We start from the raw sequence: 17,663 nt of genomic DNA on the forward strand, positions 1-17,663 counted from the left end.
TAGGATTTAACACAACAAACAGGAACTTCTCTTAATTACAAATAGAAACCTTAACTTAAGAAGGGCAAACAGGAACTTCCTCTTGACTGTCTTAGATGTAAACAGAACCCTTAACCCGCTTGGTATTTTGTTCCTACAGTATTCTTCTGTTCCAACCTCTTACTCTCCAGGAGAAACAACAGAGACCCAGGGAGGCCGGCACTTGCGGAGTTGAGCTTCAAGGTACAGTGTTTGAACTCGCTCCCGGGGCTCCAGATGTGGCGATGTATGGTGTGTGTAACTTTTGCAATTCTAGTTCTTAGGAAGCAGAGGCAGGTAGATATCTGTGAGTTCCAGGCTAGCAAGTTCCATACCCCCAACCGGGGCTGCCTAAAGAGAGCGGGTTTTAAAAAAGGAAGGAGAAGGAGGAAGGGGGGAGGGGGGAGAAGGGGAGAGCGGGGAGGGAGAGGAGGAGGAGGGAGGAGAGGGAGGCGAGGGAGGCGGTGGAGGAGGAGGGGGTGGTGGAGGAGGAGGAGGAAGAGGAACAAGGAGCAGATAAGAAGAGCAGTACTAATAAATACAATATTTTATATATACATGTCCCAAATGTAGTCACTTCTTTTCACTTATTTCTTGTAGTTTTCACATTTTATTTTTCTCCACACCATCTGTACAACATTTTATCTAAAATTTTAGATTAATTTTGTGTTTTTTTTTATTAAGGACAAGATTGCCGTCTCTTGTTTTGATTTGTACAACAAACTTCCATTTCACCAAGAAAATGGAAATAAATTCAATTTTATTTTATAAAAATGAGACCTGGAAGGCTTCGTTTTCGTCACTTAGCATTGTAGGTAATAGAGTTTGGTGAATGATACAATCTCTAATAATTTTAGGTGGTTCTTTGAGGTATCTGATCCCAGCTTAATATGGCTAGAAGCTCTCAAGCCTCTGTTATAATAGCAAAATAAGTTAATTCTCTGCAGCTTAATTACTCTCAATAATGCAATAGCTTTTTGGTGTTGTTGAACCTCAGTTTGTAAAGCACAGTTTAGAGCAAGCCTGACAGGATTACCTCAGAGAGTGCAAGGCTGTGTGGAGAGGGGAACAGAGAGAAACAGGGAGGGGCAAAGAAGAGAAAGAGAAACTTCTGGCGTATTTTAGGAACTGTTCCTATTTCTGATACAATTTTCTAACATGAGGAATGAGGAAATTAACAAAAGGGGGTAGTTTATAGAACCGTGTCCCCAGTATCAGTGCCCAAACTCTCCATGGTCCATGTGACCTTTTTACGGACTAGCTCTGCCCTAACACATGAACAGCTGTTAAATGTTAGTTTCCAGTCTGTTTTTGTGTCCCCCAAGGACAACTGGACTTAACATTAGTACACGTGTGCATTGGGAATTAAACATCATACGCGAATAGGCAACGTGGAATCCAACCTCTGCTGAGGGTTACTAACCTAAAGAAGACCCCAAATGAAACCTAACCTAATACAAAATTAAATATATAGGTTAAAATCAACTTTTTACCATGAAATGATCTCCCGGATGTCAAAAGTGATTTTTGAAAATAATTTTGCACAAAATACTGGACAAGAGACCATCAAGTAACCTAAAATGGGGTGGAGGGGGCTTAAAAATGGGTTTTTACACGTATTTTTAATTTTATATTTATTTATTTGTTTATGTGTGTGTATGTGTGAATGTGTGTGTGAATGTGTGTGTGTGTGAATGTGTATATGTGTGTGAATGTGTGTGTGAATGTGTGTGTGTATGTGTGTGTGAATGTGAATGTGTGTGTGTGAATGTGTGTGTGTATGTGAATGTGTGTGTGAATGTGTGTGTGTATGTGTGTGTGTGCATGCACGCACAGCACGAATGTAAAGACTAGAGGAGACTTTGAGGAGTTAGTTCTTTTTCTCTGCTATGTGAGTCCTGAGGTCAAACTCAAGCTGTTAGGCTTAGTGGTTAGTGCCTTTACCCACAGAAATATCATCCCAGTCAGGCCCAGCCCAAGGACACTTTTTTTTTGACACAGTTTGTGTAATGACTTATTGGATTTTAAGAACTTAAGTAAACTCCACTTGTGTCTCCTCTGCAACCTCTTCAAAACCCAAGTGTGCCTCCCCTGTCACACTCCTAATCCCATTACTGTGTAAATCAGCAGATTCTCCACGTTTATGCCAAATTTTAAGCTTAGGTATATCTTTTCATTACCAATATCTGATGAGAACATTCAGCTAAACCCAAAACAAAGGATTTTCTGCTTTAGTTTTTCACACCCCAAACCCATGTGAACTGGAGAGCTTTGACGCTCCAGGTCTTTCATCAAAGTTACCCACCCAACAAAGGCTGACACCCCTAAGCCCTCACAGACAGAGAGATGTGTAAGATTATTCTTCTTGGTGCAGAGAAGTCTCCCTGACTTTGAGGTGAGAAGGTGTGAATGTTGAGAAAGCCACAAGCACTGGCTCGTTTTCATGTAAAATCCAGTGAAATCATGCTTATGCAGTATTTTAAAACCACATTAGTTTTGTGCACTGAGATTCACTGTTTAGGGGCTGAGACGGTTCAGCAGGTAGAGAAACCAGCCAGCGAAGACGGCAGAGTCCATGTGGTAGAAGACGAGAACCAGAGAGAACCGGTTCCTGGAAGGTGCTCTTTGATCCCCAAGCGTGGGGGTCAAATTGATAATAAAACATTGTCAATAAATGTGATATAAACTCTGTAATGAGACTGTATGTCTATCTCCTAGTATATGGCTGCTGTACTGAAGTGTATCATCTCCCTTTGCGTAACGCTGTCTCACCAAAGCTAATTATTAAATTCCTATGAGTGCTGTAGCCTAGTGGCCCAACAATTGTTATTAAAAAGAAAATTATATAATAAACCTCAAATCACATTCAAGAAAAGTAACGTATTCTCAGATTTTGTCACAACATATTTACTATCTGTATACCTGAAATCATTCATGACTATTGCCTAAATAAAGTCTAGAAAGCCCAGTTAAATTAGAGTTTCAGAGCGTAAATAATATTTTAATATAATTATGTCAAAATACTGTGTGAAAAAGCCTTTTTTTGTATTGCCACATAAGCCTCCCTAATGTTCTGCGCGATGAAGTTGCACTGGTCATGTGAAAGCAGCCATAGCAGATGTGTCTGTCCCAGAGAGATGAGTACATGTTACCTACTGCTGGCCCCCCTCACCTTCTATCAGTTATTAGGTGGTTATCTGAGCATTATTACACACACAAACACACATGCACGCACGCACACATACACCTACAATCTAGATGTTTATGATAGAAGACTTCTTTGGCTATCTGGTTACTACAATAAATTGTCTTTTCCATATGTTTCTTGTATGTTCTTATGTGTTAACTATACTGCTATCATATTATTTACAAAAAATTCAAATGGTGCCTTTAGTGCTGTAGATTTTGCTTGTTGGAAGATAGTTTTTCTTTTATTTCTCTTTTCTATCTATCTACTATCATCTATCTATCTATCTATCTATCTATCTATCTATCTATCTATCTATCTATCTACCTGCCTACCTACCTATATCTCTCTATATGTATTGACCTAATTTGAGGCATGGTCACATCATATAGTTCTGGCTGGCCTGGCACTCATGGTCTTCCTGCCCCTGCCCCTCAAATTAGGATTACAGATGTGCCTCCCACCCTAGCCCCATGTCATAGCAGGCCCCACGTTTTACACAGTATTCTGTTCCACGAGTGGTTGTGATATTTGGACCATTATTCACCATACAGAGACCCAGACAGGTCTCCAAATCTAGCAACACCATTGGCATATGTGTGTACAGATGCACATGTGTCTATGTGCATAGCTGGCTGAGGTCAGATTAGTATAGAGGACTATAGAGAAAGGATTGGATGTCGGATAAGAAGTAAAACACGGAAGATGCGTAGGAACAGCTATGGCTCCTTTGGGAAGCCTCGGCTCCCCTGGCTTACAGCGGCTACTGTAAGCACATGCTTTAGAGGATGCAGGAAGCTGAACACAGATGCGTACAGGCCAATGATTTCAGATGTTTTTACCCTTTCCTCTGCTTCAAATTAAGTGTGTGAAATGAGAGAGGAGATCAATTAATCATGGTTGTGGCTAGGCCCTGGGAAATTGAGGCCAGTGACCTCCGGGTGGGGGCGGGGGTGGGGCTGACGAATGAATTCGATCTCAGGAAAGACGGGCAATGCCAGGTTTCTGGTTGCTTTGCTTTAATCATTTATGTGTGCCCTGTTATTCACACAGGAAGATGCGTACTAGAGGAGTCACACTCGACTTCGTCAATATTTCACAAGAAAGCTAGCAGTTCCCAGACCAGCGCATGCTCAGCAAAGCACCGAGTCGCAGTAGCACGCAGAAAATGGGACTGTCAAGACAACCAGTCCTGAGCTATGCAACAGGCCCAGAAGGGCTGCTGGGGGCACAGATGTTGACATTTTCACCTAAGTGTCATCCAAGACAGAGTTACAGTCCCTTCTGCTCCTTGCCTCTGCCTTACGTCTCACCCATGTTTCTGAAACTCTCCTGCCTGTATCTCAAAAAGTGTACACCTTAAAAACAGAGGTGGTTGCTTTCTTTACCCAGGTTTAAGCTAACTACCTATACTCGCTTCCACATACACCTTCCTTACAGTTAGACTACCACTGTCCAAGTCAGTCTGACTCTGAGGAATGCTAGAGGTTAGTTGTAAATGCTATGGAGTCTTCCTGTGAGAACGTCACTCCCAAGTAGATATTTACAGCTCTCTTATCCATACGAGCATGCTTCAGACATGCTGGGGTCACAAGTGTGAGCGACAACATCCGGCCTACACTTATTCATCTACTTTAAGGGTTTATTCAGTTTTGTGTATACATATGAATGCCTGCATGTGCGTTTATGTGCACTGTGTTTACGCTTAGGGTCCCAGAAAACCAGAAGAGAGTGTTGAACTCTCTGGAACTGGAGTCACAGGCTGTTGTCACTGTATGGACGTTGGGCACTGAACCTCGTTCCTCTGCAAGAGCAGCATGAGTTCTTAACGGCTGAGGTATCACTCCTGCCTCAGTCCACACTTTTCTATTGTGGATTACTCTTCTCTGTCTAAACTATCACGGTTCATCTACTGACACCCTTCCTTGTCCTTCATTGATGTTCTTCTTCCTAGAGTGCCCGGCATCATGTCAGGCACACGTGTTCTCAGTAGATCATAAATGTTTTGTGAGGAAGTGCACACATGCATGTGAACACATGCCGGGCACAGGCAACTTCAAAACCCAGAGTGTGTCAGACTGACCTTGGATGGGCACGGGAAGTGAGGTGTGTCGGGGAACCATCTGTTTGCTCCACCTGTCAAGCTGCCTCTGAGGAGGCTCATACAGCAGTGTGTGCCTCTTTACCACATTTTTCTATCAGCAACATTAAGAAGTTCAAACTGAAGGACACTTCAGGTCCCTTCCAGCCCCAGTCCCTAAACTCTACCACATATAACAGTAATTCCGAAACAAAATATAGCAGGCATATCAGCCTTGTCTTTGCAAAAGGAATACACCAAACTGTCATCCACAGGGTTTGTTATCCTGTTAGGATGGCATTGACAATGCTGTACAATACAGTGAGAAGTCTTCTGTGATGTTAGCTTGGTTAGCCACAGGGGCAGAATGTTTTTCTAGTTCCCAAGCAAATAGACAAACCAACAGATAAAATCTTTATTAACTCTTGTGATCTGCATGAGCTGCATGAATTGGATTCTGGGAGCATGATAGTATCAAGTATCTGGTTGCTGCCCTTTAATTATGCATGCAGACCTATAGGCTTCACTCACACCTGTATATGTGTATGTGTAAGTGTGTTTATGAAGGCATGTGTGTGATTGTGTAAGTGTATGTATGTGTGAGTATATTTGTGTGCATACGTATGAGTGTATGTGTAAATTTGTGAGTCTATGTGTATGTGAATGTATGTGAGTATATGTGTATGAGTGTGTGTTTCAGTGTGTGTGTATGTGTGTATGTGAGTGTGTAAGTGTATTGTGTGAGTATGAGTGTATGTAAGTATGTGAGTGTATATTGTATGAGTGTGTAAGTGTATTGTGAGTGTGTATGAGTGTGTAAGTGTATTGTGAGTGTGTATGAGTGTGTAAGTGTATTGTATGTGTGTACTAGTGTATGTATATGTGTGTGTATGTATGTGTGTATGAGTGTGACTGTAAGTATATTGTGTGTGTATGAGTGTGACTGTAAGTATATTGTGTGAGTATGTGTATGAGTGTGTAAGTGTATTGTATGAGTGTATATGAGTGTCTGTGTATGTGTGTGTGAGAATATGTGAGTGTATATGAGTGTGAGTGTAGGTACATTGCATGAGTGTGTGTATGAGTGTATGAGTATGTATGTGTGTGTGTGTGTGTGTGTGGTATAACAGACAGTTAAATAAAGCATAGGTTAGTGGGACAACAAAAAGTTTTATGGACTCTGTTCTTGTTTTGTTTCTCCAAAGCCCAGTTAGCTGTCATTGGAATGTTATTTGAAAATTATTACACAGGGACAGAAATGGCAGGTCAGGCTCTTTAATTTGTGTCAGTGGTCTGGGTCACTGCACACAGAAGAGGAAATAGAATTTATTGAGGAATTCTGCTTGTCCATGGCTTCATGTTCTGAGGTTTACCTTCTCCCAGATGATGGTGTTTTGCTATTGGATTTGATTTTGATTTCTTTTTTTTTCCCTTTATGCCTTTAACTTTGGAGTGATTTTTCAATAAATGAAGTTTTAGGTTATGTACTTAATACTTAAGAATCCAAATTTCTATGCTTTTTTTATAGCAGGTAAATATTTCCAAGTATTCCTCTTGAAAAGCAGCCCTGCTGTTAACAGATACAAACGTGAAATAATCAATTGAGAGCATGCACAGATTAATTGTTGCTTTAAAAACATCTGGAAAAGCTACTTTGAGTTCAGCATTTAGGATCAGTGTATTAACACATTTTATAAACTGATGTTTTTCAACTCTCTTTGACCATACCTGCTCTCATAGTAACCCATGTTCTGTGGCTCTGAACAAATTTTACTGAAATTATTTTTCTTACAGTGAATGAAAAACTCATTTTTTTCCTAAAAAGTATCTGTTATTTGGTATGGTGGCACACAGCTGTAATTCTGATGCTTGGGATTAAGAAGCAGGAAGATCCTAAGTTTGAGGCCAGCCTGTGCTGTAGAAAATTCCAGGCCAGCGTGGGTGATAGGATGAGACCTTATCTCACATAACAGAAATGAAGTCTGCTGTGAACTAAATTGATTCAGGACCCACTCATAAGTGGTGACCTACAGTTTGAAAAGTTCTGTTTGAAGCCAACAAAATCTACCAAGCACATATACATGTGTCTGTCTGTGTGGTTGTTTGGCTTTGAAGAAGACATGACAAAGGAGTGGCTCTCCTTTATCTTTCTCTCACAATGTCAATGAATGCTGAAGCCAGGAGCCACTGCAGTCCCCCAGGACACCATCTCCCTCTTTAACCAGTGCCTTTCTCAAGGCCCCTGTGTTACCGCTGAGGGTGGGTGAAGTTGGTCTTATCTGAGGAAAGGGGAACCCCCTCTTCACATGGGTTCCCCCACAGTGGGCTCTGGGGACTGAAACAAAGTGGAAAGAAAAGCCTCCCTGTGTCTAGCTAGTTGGCTTAAGATGGTGAACTGTGAGGAAGCTATGTCACCTCTCAGTCCCATTGCTGTCTGTCTGTTCGATGAGGATCCTGCTGAAGGCTCAGTCCCAGACTTGTTGTCCATGGTTGGTTATTGCTTTCCTGGGGTAGCCTCAGCTGTGTCAGAGATGACAGACAATACTCAGCGATAGATAGTATTTTCTCTTCTTGAGCACAGATGTAGTGAGACCATCGTTCCTGGAAGGTACTGTAATCATGTGACTGAAGCCATGGACGTGTGTGAACTGATGTGTGTTCCTTCCGTGCTTGGTCCACAACCTCCTCCCCCACCATGGACCTTTTCCTACATGTGCTGTGACTAAGCAGAAAGAACTCTGGTAGCTTTGAGGAGGGAGAATCTCCCACCACTCATATTATGATATAGTTTGAGAATGGAATTCCTCCCTCTCTCCCTCCCTCCTTCTCTTCCTCCCTTCCTTTCTCTCTATCCCCTTCTCTCTCCTTCCTTTCTCTCTCCCTTCTTCCCTTCCTCCTTCCCTTCTTCCCTCCTGCCTTCCCTTTCTCCCTCCCTCCTTCCTTTCCTCCCTCCCTCCTTTTCTACTCCCTTTCTCCCTCCTTTCCTTTCTCCCTACCCCCTTCTCTCTCCTTCCTCTCTCTTTTAGATGGGTTCTCTATATATAATTCTAGCGGGCCCAGAACTCATTGTGTAGACCAGGCTGGTCTTTAACTCACAGATATTCACCTGCCTCTGCATCCTGGGATGAAAGGCATGTGCCAGGGCACCCGGGGGAATTCTTTCTTTTTTAATTTAAAAACATTTTTTGACAGCTATTCCCCAGGCACTTTCCCTGCTGTTCTACTGAACAGCAATAGAAATGAAAGCAGCTCAATGATAACCTGGTCAAGGAAGAAATAAAGAAAGAAATTAAAAACTTTTTAGAATTTAATGAAAATGAAGGTACAACATACCCAAACTTATGGGACACAATGAAAGCTGTGCTAAGAGGAAAACTCATAGCGCTGAGTGCCTGCAGAAAGAAACAGGAAAGAGCATATGTCAGCAGCTTGACAGCACACCTAAAAGCTCTAGAACAAAAAGAAGCAAATACACCCAGGAGGAGTAGAAGGCAGGAAATAATCAAACTCAGAGCTGAAATCAACCAAGTAGAAACAAAAAGGACCATAGAAAGAATCAACAGAACCAAAAGTTGGTTCTTTGAGAAAATCAACAAGATAGATAAACCCTTAGCCAGACTAACGAGAGGACACAGAGAGTGCGTCCAAATTAACAAAATCAGAAATGAAAAGGGAGACATAACTACAGATTCAGAGGAAATTCAAAAAATCATCAGATCTTACTATAAAAACCTATATTCAACAAAACTTGAAAATCTTCAGGAAATGGACAATTTCCTAGACAGATACCAGGTACCGAAGTTAAATCAGGAACAGATAAACCAGTTAAACAACCCCATAACTCCTAAGGAAATAGAAGCAGTCATTAAAGGTCTCCCAACCAAAAAGAGCCCAGGTCCAGACGGGTTTAGTGCAGAATTCTATCAAACCTTCATAGAAGACCTTATACCAATATTATCCAAACTATTCCACAAAATTGAAACAGATGGAGCCCTACCGAATTCCTTCTATGAAGCCACAATTACTCTTATACCTAAACCACACAAAGACCCAACAAAGAAAGAGAACTTCAGACCAATTTCCCTTATGAATATCGACGCAAAAATACTCAATAAAATTCTGGCAAACCGAATTCAAGAGCACATCAAAACAATCATCCACCATGATCAAGTAGGCTTCATCCCAGGCATGCAGGGATGGTTTAATATAAGGAAAACCATCAACGTGATCCATCATATAAACAAACTGAAAGAACAGAACCACATGATCATTTCATTAGATGCTGAGAAAGCATTTGACAAAATTCAACACCCCTTCATGATAAAAGTCCTGGAAAGAATAGGTATTCAAGGCCCATACCTAAACATAGTAAAAGCCATATACAGCAAACCAGTTGCTAACATTAAACTAAATGGAGAGAAACTTGAAGCAATCCCACTAAAATCAGGGACTAGACAAGGCTGCCCACTCTCTCCCTACTTATTCAATATAGTTCTTGAAGTTCTAGCCAGAGCAATCAGACAACAAAAGGAGATCAAGGGGATACAGATCGGAAAAGAAGAGGTCAAAATATCACTATTTGCAGACGACATGATAGTATATTTAAGTGATCCCAAAAGTTCCACCAGAGAACTACTAAAGCTGATAAACAACTTCAGCAAAGTGGCTGGGTATAAAATTAACTCAAATAAATCAGTTGCCTTCCTCTATACAAAAGAGAAACAAGCCGAGAAAGAAATTAGGGAAACGACACCCTTCATAATAGACCCAAATAATATAAAGTACCTCGGTGTGACTTTAACCAAGCAAGTAAAAGATCTGTACAATAAGAACTTCAAGACACTGAGGAAAGAAATTGAAGAAGACCTCAGAAGATGGAAAGATCTCCCATGCTCATGGATTGGCAGGATTAATATAGTAAAAATGGCCATTTTACCAAAAGCAATCTACAGATTCAATGCAATCCCCATCAAAATACCAATCCAATTCTTCAAAGAGTTAGACAGAACAATTTGCAAATTCATCTGGAATAACAAAAAACCCAGGATAGCTAAAGCTATCCTCAACAATAAGAGGACTTCAGGGGGAATCACTATCCCTGAACTCAAGCAGTATTACAGAGCAATAGTCATAAAAACTGCATGGTATTGGTATAGAGACAGACAGATAGACCAATGGAATAGAATTGAAGACCCAGAAATGAACCCACACACCTATGGTCACTTGACTTTTGACAAAGGAGCCAAAACCATCCAATGGAAAAAAGATAGCATTTTCAGCAAATGGTGCTGGTTCAACTGGAGGGCAACATGTAGAAGAATGCAGATCGATCCATGCTTATCACCCTGTACAAAGCTTAAGTCCAAGTGGATCAAGGACCTCCACATCAAACCAGACACACTCAAACTAATAGAAGAAAAACTAGGGAAGCATCTGGAACACATGGGCACTGGAAAAAATTTCCTGAACAAAACACGAATGGCTTATGCTCTAAGATCAAGAATCGACAAATGGGATCTCATAAAACTGCAAAGCTTCTGTAAGGCAAAGGACACTGTGGTTAGGACAAAACGACAACCAACAGATTGGGAAAAGATCTTTACCAATCCTATAACAGATAGAGGCCTTATATCCAAAATATACAAAGAACTCAAGAAGTTAGACCGCAGGGAAACAAATAACCCTATTAAAAAATGGGGTTCAGAGCTGAACAAAGAATTCACAGCTGAGGAATGCCGAATGGCTGAGAAACACCTAAAGAAATGTTCAACATCTTTAGTCATAAGGGAAATGCAAATCAAAACAACCCTGAGATTTCACCTCACACCAGTGAGAATGGCTAAGATCAAAAACTCAGGTGACAGCAGATGCTGGCGAGGATGTGGAGAAAGAGGAACACTCCTCCATTGTTGGTGGGATTGCAGACTGGTAAAACCATTCTGGAAATCAGTCTGGAGGTTCCTCAGAAAATTGGACATTGAACTGCCTGAGGATCCAGCCATACCTCTCTTGGGCATATACCCAAAAGATGCCTCAACATATAAAAGAGACACGTGCTCCACTATGTTCATCGCAGCCTTATTTATAATAGCCAGAAACTGGAAAGAACCCAGATGCCCTTCAACAGAGGAATGGATACAGAAAATGTGGTACATCTACACAATGGAATATTACTCAGCTATCAAAAACAACGAGTTTATGAAATTCGTAGGCAAATGGTTGGAACTGGAAAATATCATCCTGAGTGAGCTAACCCACTCACAGAAAGACATACATGGTATGCACTCATTGATAAGTGGCTATTAGTCCAAATGCTTGAATTACCCTAGATCCCTAGAACAAAGGAAACTCAAGACGGATGATCAAAATGTGAATGCTTCACTCCTTCTTTAAATGAGGAAAAAGAATACCCTTGGCAGGGAAGGGAGAGGCAAAGATTAAAACAGAGACTGAAGGAACACCCATTCAGAGCCTGCCCCACAGGTGGCCCATACATATACAGCCACCCAATTAGACAAGATGGATGAAGCAAAGAAGTGCAGACCGACAGGAGCCGGATGTAGATCGCTCCTGAGAGACACAGCCAGAATACAGCAAATACAGAGGCGAATGCCAGCAGCAAACCACTGAACTGAGAATAGGTCCCCCGTTGAAGGAATCAGAGAAAGAACTGGAAGAGCTTGAAGGTGCTCGAGACCCCAAAAGTACAACAATGTCAAGCAACCAGGGCTTCCAGGGACTAAGCCACTACCTAAAGACTATACATGGACTGACCCTGGACTCTGTCCCCATAGGTAGCAATGAATATCCTAGTAAGAGCACCAGTGGAAGGGGAAGCCCTGGGTCCTGCTAAGACTGAACCCCCAGTGAACTAGACTATGCGGGGAGGGTGGCAATGGGGGGAGGTTTGGGAGGGGAACACCCACAAGGAAGGGGAGGGGGGAGGGTGATGTCTGTCCGGAAACCGGGAAAGGGAATAACACTTGAAATGTATATAAGAAATACTCAAGATAATAAAAAAAAATAAAATAAAATAAAAAAAAAAAGAAAAAAAAAAAAAGAAATGAAAGCAGCTGGTCACCCTCACCGAAGCAGTGCATAATGAAAGGTGCTGCATTTGTTCAATGGGTTCTATTCCACTGTAAAGGAAACAGGATGGACATTTTAGGTACGTGGATAAGTGAGCCCACACAGACCCACAAACTCCACACGTTCTCTCTTATTTGTGGATCCCACGTCTAAATATTTAGATGTGAGTATCTAACCTGCAGGAGCCAGGAAAGCAGGAAGGGGCCACAAGAGGAGGAAGGGACCATAAACAATAGCTCTAAGGGGAAGACAGGAGACACAGGTGCCATGATGGAGAAAGGGGAAGGGATATATGTGTATGATGAAGAGGAGGGGAAGGAGAGATAAATAGGACCATGGACTAGAACTAAATAATCAAGCTAGAACAGATCTGGAAATGCCCTCATACAGAACGAACAGCCTCTCACAGTATCCGAAGGCTCCTGTAATGCTCATCTACAGCCCTTTTCGTCCTGTTCCACACTTGGAAAGATGCTATGTCAGCAGTGTGGGTCGTAGATGCTGCCTGGAGAGGGGCATAGTTACGAGGTAGCCATATTCTGAAGAGATAGGAGATACGGACACATGAACTACATTTTCCAGGTATTTCTGCTGCGTGTGTTAAAATACCTAACAGGGACTGACATAACCAGGGATCACTAAAATAATTAAAATAACCCGAGAGCTGCCCTCCTTAGCTTAAGAGTGAAGCTGAATCCAGACTATACCACACCCTGGTGAGCTATGTGCTCACCTCCAACCGATTTTGCCAGTCAGAAGTAAACTGTAAGTCAACAGTAGAGTTACTTTTATTTACTATGTTTTAATTACAACACTAATTAATTGATTTTTTGAAACTCTTTTATTTATGTGAATGAGTGTCTGGCCTATATGCCTGATACTGGCCCATGATGTTCAGAGAGGGTGTGAGACCTCCTGGAACTGAAGTCATCATGTAAAAATCAAACCTGGGTCCGCTGGAACGCCAGCCAGTGCTCTTTAACGGCTGAGCCCCTTCTTAAAAGCAAATGAGGCCAATTCAAGTCTGACTGCCTGCCCTCCAGAGCCAGCTGCATCTGGCCCAGAGATGTGTTTGGTTTGGCTCTAAGAGTGTTTGAACAACAACCACCAAAATTTGGGTTTGTTGATACGGGCAGTTGCATATAAAAATCTGGTTTTCTGGCATCCAGAGATTTGGTGGCCTAGGGAAATATTCTTACAAGGGAGGATGCCTGGCTCCTGCCCTGTTTAGGTAGGTCAGGAACTGATCAGGCCACTGTCCCCAACAGACCATCTTCAGTCACGTGACGTTACTGATCCATCTGTGCTCCTGTGTTTACACTTGGAACATGGAGATGAGGTCATTCAGGGGCCTACAAGCATTTCTGCTGTTGTCACTTTAAAGAGAATAGGTTTGCTATGTATCACTGTGTTACTTGAATACTTATATGTCACCGTGCCTCCTTCCACCCAGTGAACTGGAAGCATCAAGCAAACATTAACCCTACTGTGGACCCCTTCCAACTGGGGTGTTACATTATGGGGTAAGCACATGGCTAGAAGAGAGAGCCCCAAAGGTAACCTGGCAAAATCAAGGCTCTCTGTGGTCCTCTGATGGAGACTGAGCAAGTCAGTCAAGGGAGGATGAAGGAGGAAACAATGGGAGAGTGGAGATCTGCAGGGGCCCTGGCTGTAGTCTCACACGAGGGAGGCGACGCTTTTCCGAGAAGACACAGCTTTGAGATGAACCTTAGAGAATAAGTAGCAGCTTATGAGATAAAGGAAGACTCTGCGAAGTCAGCAAGGACAAAATGAGGGAAAGCTCGGCATGTGATTAAAAACATGCCCCTGGCATTAGGGAAGAATGATCTCACTGGAAACATCGTTTCTTCAACACAGGTATCTTGCAATAAAGGAACTTTCAGACCGGATACGTATTCCTTAAAGTCACTCAGAGTGACCCAGAACCCATGAGATGACCAGTGGGTCAAATGACCTTGTCACTGAGCTTGGTGGCCTGAGTTTGATCTCTGGAACACATATAATGGAAAGAGAGTAATAATTCCTCTGATTTTCGCATGGGCACTGTGGCCCTTGTGCACACACACACACACACACACACACACACACACACACACACACACACACGTCCAAAGTAAATAATTAAATAAAATAAAGCGTGGCCTATGGCTCACCAACATCAGCATCACTTGGGAGCTGTGGAAATACAGAATCTGGGTCCTGGGGGTGAGGTTTAGTTGATGGAATGCTTGGTTATCATCTACAATGAAGCTACATCCCCTAGCAATGCATACACTGGGCACAGTAACACATATCAGCAATCAGCACTGAGGAAATGGAGACAGGAACATCAGAAGTTCAACGCCATCCTCAGTTACATGAGGACAGCTTGATATACCAGGGAGACTGCCTATAAAATAATAAGAAAGAAAGAAAAATGAAATACAGAATCACAGGATCCAGGGATGAAGCCCAGTGAGGTAGAGTGTGAGGCCTCGGGTTCCATTGCAGAGAGTAACAAAAGGAGGGAGAGAGGGGAGGGAGGGAGGGAAAGAGGGAGAGGGAGAAGGATAGGGAGAGGGAGAGGGAAGGAGGGAGAGGGAGAGGGACTGAATACAACATACCAGGGGTTCATATAACCAGTGAGAAGCATGGCTTCTGCCAATGATGAGGTTGAGGCCAGATAACACAAAAGCAATTTCTTCCTTCCTACGTATTTGCACAAACGAGACCACACTGATACGAGACTAGAAAGTAACGAGAACAGTTCTTGACGTGTATGGCGGTTAGTGCTAGCTGCGAACTTGACAAAATCTAGAATTAACCTACCTAGGAGATGGCCAGTGGGCATGCTTGTGGGGGTAGTTATCTTAATTGCTTTGACGTTGGAAGACCCAACTTAATTGTAGGTGGGATCATCCCATAGGGATTTTACACAGCTCCTAGGCTGTGTAAAATGGAGAAAGCCAGCAGTACATGTATCTGTCCTTCTCTGTTTTCTGATAGCAGGATTGGTATGATTGGCAGCTTTAACCTCCCTCCACACTGGCTCTGAATCGTCTGTCTTAGCTGTCTGATGTCTGTAACTTGGATGGTGAACCAGAATAACCTCTTCTCCCTTAGGCTGCTTTTCTGAGAGTGCTATCATAACCACAGGAAAGGAAACTGAGATGGGTGACCCATTATAATCATATAATTACTGTCATTTTATTTTCTAGACGAAATTATTGGTTTGCTAAATAAACTGAGACTTGACTTGGTTTGCCTTTCATTAAAACTTTTAGATCAGAGCTAGGGAGATGGCTCAGTAGCTAAGTGTGGTTGCCAAGCAAGTGTGAAGACCAAGGTTCAAATCCCCAGTCTCCATGTAAAGAGCTGGGTTTGGCTGCCTATGTGTCTGTGACTCCATTGCTTGGGGAAAGGAGGCAATAGGTCCAGGTTCAGTAGCAGACCCTGTCTTAGGTGTGGAAGGTGGAAAGGGATATTCCATGCTTCTTTGGTTTGCTCACACATGTGTTTATATATCAAATACACACCCATGCACTGGATTTTCTAGTCATAGGAATAGTAGCTATAATAAAGATACGTCTTGCAAAAAATGGAACACATTCTTGCTCTTTGAACTCACAAGCTAATAAAAGTAACAATTACCAAGTTACCATTACATTCACGAGTATACTGAATTTCTACTTCGTAACAGTAATGTAAGACCTTCTGATTTCTTTGTAACATAGGTGACAAATGGATGTTTGTGAGATAGGTACAATTATTGAGCACTTCTTTGCTTCTGTGTTATTCATTTTTCCTTCAAATCAGGCAGCCTGATTTACACTTTTACTTTTTGCACTTCTTTTTAGGTTAGCATGCTGTGATGGTTTGCATATGCTTGGCCCAGGGAGTGGCACTATGAGAAGGTGTGGCCTTGTTGAGGAAGTGTGTCACTGTGGGGGTGGGCTTGGAGACCCTCCTCCTAACTGCCTGAGGATGCTCAGTCTGTTCCTGGCTTCCTTCGGGTGAAGATGTAGAACTCAGCTCCTCCTGCATCATGCCTGCCTGGATGCTGCCATGATCCCACCTTGATGATAATGGACTGAACCTTTGAACCTGTAAGCCAGCCCCAATTAAATGTTGTCCTTTATAAAACTTACATTGGTCATGGTGTCTGTTCACAGCAATAAGACCCTAACTAAGGCACATGCAAAGAGCTGAGTTTCACTACCGCACCTTCATACGTATGTGTTGTTATGCCTTGATCTCAATCATTTTGCTCTCTCTGCACTCTCTCCGGTTCTGCTTCCTCTTCTAGCTGCTTCTGGTTCTTCTCCCCTTCTACAGATACTATTCCCTTCTTGGCTTCGCCTCCTATAAGAGCTCCTCCTCCCTCTCATGCTCCTTTCCCTGGTTTCATGACCCACTTACATACACTGTATATAAAACGTACTATAAAACAGTATGAAACACACACACACACATATATAAACATAGTGCATTATAAAACATTATGTCTTATAATATTTACATAATGTTATAATGATATATATAATATATAAATATATATGCATATAACTAAATTTAGGCTCTTTCTGAGCCTGGCTTATTTTGCTTAGTTTAATGATTTCCAGTTATATAATCTTCCAGCAAATGTCATGACTTCATGACTTCGTTTTCCTTAGTGGCAAGCAGCCTGAGTTTAAGGTCGCTCCTACTGTGTTGCCTAAGCAAGGGTCACATGTGCAGTGTGCATCTGAAATGTGCCCCCACAGGCTCATGGTTTGAATGGTGATTCCTAGCTGTTGTTTGGGGGAAGCCACGGAGCCTTAAAGAGACAGTAGCAGAAGTGTACTAGGACTGGCTTTTACCAGTGATACCTGACCCCTGTTTCCTGCTTGCTTCCCTCTGCTTTCTGGTCAGCGATGACACGAACAGGTTGTCACATTCTGGACACCATGGGTTGAGCCCCTCTTCCATGATGGTCCAAGCCCTCTGACATATAGGCTAAATTAGACCATTCCTGTCATACCGTGTTGTCAGGTGACCCTGGGGATAAGCGATCTGAACATAGGCCCAAGTGACACTATCTACCCTAGCCCCCCAAGTTATCCCTGATTGGTGAATAAAGATGCCTACAGCTGTTAGCTGAGCAGAAGATAGGCAAGGTTTGGACTTGGGGTCAGAGGGGTGTGTGGGACCAGGAGGAAGGAGAGGGATAAGGTGGAGAGAGGAGAAGATGCCATGGGCTAAGAATCTTGAAACCATGGACATGAGGGCTGGCCAATTGGAGTTAAGAGC

At 42.5% G+C, this 17,663-nt stretch overlaps 2 long non-coding RNA genes across 4 annotated transcripts in view; one reads left to right on the forward strand and one right to left on the reverse strand.

Annotated features, from left to right (window-relative positions):
* LOC148006883 (uncharacterized) overlaps positions 1-17,663 on the reverse strand; it is a 34,430-nt gene that overhangs the window by 6,643 nt on the left and 10,124 nt on the right. The gene's annotated exons all lie outside the window — the stretch shown is intronic.
* Positions 137-16,517, forward strand: LOC148006884 (uncharacterized). The gene is made up of 2 exons (XR_015644848.1): positions 137-222; positions 16,232-16,517. It is a non-coding gene; the product is annotated as an uncharacterized LOC148006884 (long non-coding RNA).

The sequence above is a fragment of the Rattus norvegicus genome, chromosome 1, assembly GCF_021556685.1.
Source record: "Rattus norvegicus strain SHRSP/BbbUtx chromosome 1, alternate assembly SHRSP_T2T, whole genome shotgun sequence".
Taxonomy (NCBI): Eukaryota; Metazoa; Chordata; class Mammalia; order Rodentia; family Muridae; genus Rattus; species Rattus norvegicus.